Source organism: Monopterus albus, unplaced genomic scaffold (assembly GCF_001952655.1).
Source record: "Monopterus albus unplaced genomic scaffold, M_albus_1.0 scaffold42.1, whole genome shotgun sequence".
Lineage (NCBI taxonomy): Eukaryota > Metazoa > Chordata > Actinopteri > Synbranchiformes > Synbranchidae > Monopterus > Monopterus albus.
The window spans coordinates 1,123,016-1,129,203 of record NW_018127922.1 but is presented as its reverse complement, the minus strand read 5'-3'; positions in this window follow the sequence as shown (position 1 = coordinate 1,129,203).

The following is a 6,188-nucleotide window of genomic DNA, read 5'->3' as shown; positions in this document are numbered from 1 at the left end:
GCTCCAGTGGTTTTAATTTTTGTCTTTGAGATCTCGGTTAAATGTCCCCAGTGGTAATTACATGTTAATCCTGTGTCTAACTGGTCATTTATAGCAATAGTCACATTTGGGGAAATGTGCATTAGATGAGATTAGTTTATAGCTAGACCTAAGAGGCAGTTAGCTTATAACTAGACAAATGCATTTCCTGAACAAAATGCACGTGGTTGCTGAAGAATTGCCCTGAAAATGCTGAAATCCATTGCTGAAACAGCTGAAGGCTGAGATGCAATGCTGAGCAATTATGGAAGATGAAATGAAAAACTGAAGTTGGGAATTTAACTTCATTATCTGAAGAAGAAGAGAGCTTGAGAGCATTCCTAAAACAATGGAAGGCTTAATCCCAAAGTGAGAGGTAGAAATTAAATGGCTTAAAGTTTTAAAAGAATAAATAATTTTTACTGACGGATATATTTCAAAATATACCAACCTGTGTGTGTTACTGCGCAACACTGTGTTGCTTTGACTGTGTGATAGTTTGTGTGGTACCATGTTAATTTTAATGTTTCTGATTTAAGCAATTAAAATGTGTGCCTTGCCCCCTTTTCCTTGTTAAGATGTGTTAACCAATAGCAGAAACCAGTAAAAGTTCTAAATGTGTACCTATACAGCCGGTGGGCAGCTCGGCTGTTAACACCACAGACTTTGGAAAGGGGTGCAAGGGAAAAAGGGGTGCTTGGGTTTTGGACGTGTGAATAAAATCTGTAAATAAATTATGTTGCACAAAGACACTGAAAACAAGCGTGTTTGTGAACATCTGTGTACAGGCAGAAGTAGCAAATTGCACATACAACTCAATTTAGGAGCACCGAGGTTTATTGTGAATCACACTTGAATCGGATTGGACAGTAACAGTCCAATCACAGAGCAGAGTCAAATTGTCCAATCAGGTCGTAGCCGGGTTCCTCAAGTTAATCTCCGGTGGTGGTCCTGTAAGTTTGGTTGTAGTGGAGATTCCAGACAGATGCTAGCTGTTCTGCTACTCAGGTGGGTCGCATTTGAAAATTGTAGAAAATCACAGGAAACATTTCATGTGTTGCGTTCTGTATGTAGGCAGCGCGCAGGTGCTTTGCTGTTAACACAGTTGTCCAAATGTATTTCTATTCCAGGTGGGATACTTTATCTAGCGTTAGCCGAATGCTAATGTAGGATGTTAGCCGTCCGGTACTCTTTTACTTTAATGTCAATTGTCAGGCTAATGGTGAAACCTGCTCAATCTAGGAGAAATCTCTTCAAGTTGACTTGTAACTTATTCCATGTTGGATGTGTAGTCTTGTAGATGAAAGAACTCCTAGTTTTACATGCCCCATTAATGTAAATGTCTTTTATCTTGATATTAATCGTGCAGCTCAGTAAAAAACGCAGGCCGGTTTGGACCTCACCAAGTCTTCATCAGCACGGAAACCTAACAAATTGTTTGCACCTGTATGTTTCCGCCCTGATGAAGACCAGGTGAGGTCTGAACCGGTCGGCGTCTTTTTACCGAGATGCCCTGTTACAGGTAAGAGTGCTACATTCAACACGTTACTTAAATAATAATGCAAAGGCATTAGCAGTGAAATATACCTAAATTACCAAAAGTAGTCACTGTGTAGAATAATAGAATGTATTTTACATTGATGTATGTTATTTGGTTATAGTTTCTGGTGCATTATTGTGTTAATCATTTTAATGTTGTACCTGGTAAAGGTGGAGAGAATTTTAATAGTTAAAATTTGAACTTCTGGTGAGTAGCTTGTAAATGTCTCGCCAGAGATTACTGAAGTCTCATGATTAGGCTTATACTGTATTTCCTTTTTATTCATCTAATTCTGAAAAGAAACTATAACCTCAAGTTATCAAATAAATCTAGTGGAGTAAAAAGGTATGGTAAGATGTGAAGAAGCAGAAACTAGAAATAAGTACAGATGCCTCAATTACACTTATGTACAGTGCTTTTTCCAGTTCGATGCTGTTACTTCATTAATGTGACTAGTAAGTATAGGCTGGGAACATTAAGGAAAGATCAGGGGAGTATGGGAGGAGAGGCTTAGATGTGCAAGAAATGTGAATCGATTAGAGAAAACAGTTGTCATTCAAACTCCTGTTTAGCCTCAAAGTGCATCATATAGTGAGAAACCTGAATAAAGAATGCAATAGCCCTTTAATGAATCTTATTTGTGAAAGATGTGCATTTAGTAAGAGCTGTTGACTTTTCCTGCATGTTTGATTTTTATGAAATGTGTTAGTTTGTACAGGTTTCTGTCTTTCTGTGATCAGAGTCATTGTTATAACTAGGACATAGGACTAACTCCCCCCATGTATCTTTCAATAGGCCACAGAACCAAGGAGAAGAATATGGGACTTGCAGAGCTTAAATAGCCTCGGGCATGTTGTGAGGAAGACGGACAGCGTTCCAGGCCCCTGTCACTCCTACATATATGGACATCAACTGCAAGTTGATCAGGTGAGAAACATTCTAAAAATGTGGTGGTTCAAGTGAGAGTGCTATACTAGCACCGATAGGTTCAGGTCAGCCTGTAAGTTCTCAGCGCTTTGTTCCTGACAAACTAAAAAGTGTTCGAGTAACTTTTGAGAATTGCCATTACAATTCATATCAAACTAACATGGAGCACAGTGTAATTGTATACAACATTTCATTCTTTGTTCCAATTTGACCCATCTTTTCCACTAAACTTCCTAGTTTAATATGAGGTCACTCTGCATTTGTATCCACCACGTTTGTACACAGGGTCAGAATGAACTGTAGGATAATGAAGCTTTGTTGTTGTGCCTTAAACCAAATTCAGAGCCTGTATTGCTTTAGTAAAACTTTTGTTCCATCTGTAATGTTTATGGCAAACATTGTCGTGATTGAATTAACTGTTTGCTCTCATGTGAAAGCTGAGTTAACTGTTAGTGGCCAGAAACAAGGCAGCCCAGGGAGAATTAAGGTAATGGCAGAACGCCCTAGACCCTTCTGCAACTGAGGTGATGACTTGGACCCCACTGTATTTAAAAAGAATGTTAAGTGTTTGGGGCCTGTAAAATTAAATGCACTTTCTCCCCCACAGAATTTTTTTTAACAGGGTGTTAATGTTACAGTTAAGAACTAAGACCTGAACCAGTTTAAGTTGTAATAGCTTTATTGAAGAAAACCACCATTAAAAAAAAAAAAAAAAAAAGCCCTGACAAGAATGAATGTTGAACACAGGGCCATTACAACAATCTCCCACATGGAGCACCCTCATTTTGTTTTACTGGTGAAGGTTTGGAATAAGATGGGAAATCCCTGCTGGTGGGGTCAAGGTAGAGAACCACAGATGTGAGGACTCTTCCAGTCACACTACGAGAGGTCTTCACAGCTGTGGTTCTCTACGTTGATGACTCCACCAGTAGGAATTTCCCATCTTACCCAAAACTTCAGAAGCTGGATGAGCTGGGATGGAGAGCCTGCAAAAGGAAGAAAAAAAAGTTGTAAAGCTTTGATTGCAATAATAAATGGTCCATTTATAAACAAACTAGCCTTTCTTTATGTATGTCCACCAGAATGCTGCTGCTGGTCCGGCCACAGAATGACATCTGGTTAAGGATTGTCTAAGGAGGAAATGGAAAAATTTTTTGTTTACCCTCATTTTATGAAAACAGGCCATGCATATTTGGTCTAACAGTAACATAAGCTACTCTGCAGCTGTCAAGCACTCTTGTAAAAAGGTTCCACATTTAAGCAATACTAACTGAAGTTAAATTTCACTTTGAGAAGCTCTTCACAGCAATAAGAATTTAATGCAACATTTCACAATGGTCTGAACAATTTACTCACCACCTGAATTGTCTGGAGGTTTGTAGTGAGAGCCCACAGCATTTTGGGTCATCTGCCTCAGGTTCTGGAGTTGATTTACTCAAATCTTCAGGTGCACCTGTATTCAAATACATTGTTCAGTGTATAATTGAAAAATGTTGAAATACATCCTTTACAGTTAAACTTGCCTTTCATGAAATAGGAGAAATTAACTGCATAAATATTTATACATCTATGCAAAGTATGGTTAGTCCTACTGTTGTGCATATTGCCAAAATACAAGTGAACAAATATTAGTACAGTCTCAATATAATACAGGACTATTAGCAGCTCACACCTGGATGAGAAAGCCTGTAATGGTAATTAAAAGCTGTGCATCCACCTCAAGTGAGATTAGTGTCACCTACCTTTCTCTACCTTTATTCATGAACAAAGACACTCTTCATACAACAACACAATAAACCACCACCCCATATGCTGCATCCTAAAAATGCCCAGCTAGAGCATCTCTGAAGATGGACAATATTTTCTACAAACCTATGTATGAAATTACACCATTGTTCTGGTGATCTTACCGATATTAATAGAGAAGGGGTGTAGTGTCAATTTGTTCTTGAAGAGGGAAAATGTAAAGCATGTGTTTCCCATTGTTGGTGATCATCTGGAGTATCTTGTTTGTGTAGCCAACAGAGATAGGATCCTCTGGCCACTTCCACCTTGAATGTAGAACAGGAGGTATTACAGGAATATAAAAAGACAAGTGTTTCACAAACATATGTGTTAAAAAAGTTTTACAATGAAAATGAAATGTCTTCATTTGAAGAACACATCTTTCTGTGTTTACTATTTTCTACACAATATCTAACCATTCTAGGCACTGAGCAGTGAATTAACTTCACATGTGTGGTCTCCCTCGGATGTTAATGATTGTTAAAAAAAAAAGAAAAAAAAAAAGAAAAACATCACAAGACTCCATTACTTGCAGTTTTATACAAGTCATCCTCCCGTTAGTCTTCATTTCTGGATACTCAAAGACCTTTAGTAATCTAGATTTAGACATGAAATTTTCTCAATTGTTAACAGGACTCCATTCTTGGTTTGATGCAAGGCATCATATTTTCATACATACATACATATTTTCTGACGCATGCTCTCTGTCCATCTCGAGGTGGCTTCCTGACTGGACTCGGTCCCATAAGATGCCACCTCCAACTTGTGCCTGAGGAATGTTTAGTAATAATTAATGTTCGTATACTACAGCTATAAAAGGTTAACTGTATCCAAAGTGTCGTTATTTACAAGATATCACGTAAAGTTTGACTGAGGTGAAATACTGTGTGACTGTTTCTCCACATCTGGCCTAGATTCAAACACACCACTGTGTATTATAAAATAGCGCTGTTACTCAGTGTATGGCGACGGCGTTGGCTCGCCAGCCGACCCGCTCGGGAACAGGATCAGGCTCGGAGGCGGCGCCGGCTCGCCAGCGAACCCGCTTAAGAGGGATTGCTTCACCATCCTTGTTGGTGAATCCCTCTGGAGGAACAGGAACAGGGGCAGCGTTGACGTCATCGTCAGTGCACACCTCAGGAGGAAGGGCAGAGGCGGCATCGAGGCATCGAGGCTCCTGTTGGCGTGTCCTCGGCACACTGAAGATCTGGGACCCTGGCAGGGACACTGTCATCAACACACCTGCGGTTCTCAGACCCAGCAGAGACGCTTAGGTAACAACGCTGAGGGGTGGACTCAGGGACGGCATTAGCTGTCCATCCGACTTGTTCGGGCTGTTGTCTTGCTGCCTTATATACTCCACCCACTGACAGGTGGATGTAACGAGCTCATCAGTGTGATTCACTTCACCTGTCAGTGGTAACAATGTTATGTCTGATCGGTGTCAATAGTCAGAATTCCTACTGGTAACGTGAGTTGTACTGCACTTTGCTGCATTCTGTCTGTATTATTTTCCTACCAACATACATAGTTTTTTGCATAATGGTATCTATTTGGTAATCATTTGAATGTGTTAGGTTGACATGTAGTTTTTGTGAAATCAGTCCCCTCATTAAAATGCACATTTATGCAAATTCCTACCAGACCATCTACTTTATATGTACAGAGTTTCTGCTTTGAATTGTTCCAGACTTACTGTGTTCAAGAACATGTCTATTGCAGAGTCACAGACAGCAGCATGAACATAATGTCCCATCTAGGCTACTGTAGTAACGGGACATAAAAAGGCATGAAAATAAAAACAGACTTTTGAAGAATAGCACTTTAAAATAATAATGTCCATAATCACAATAAAAATAACACCCACAAACTCCATTAAGTAAGAATAATGAAATACATTTCAAAATAATGACTTAAG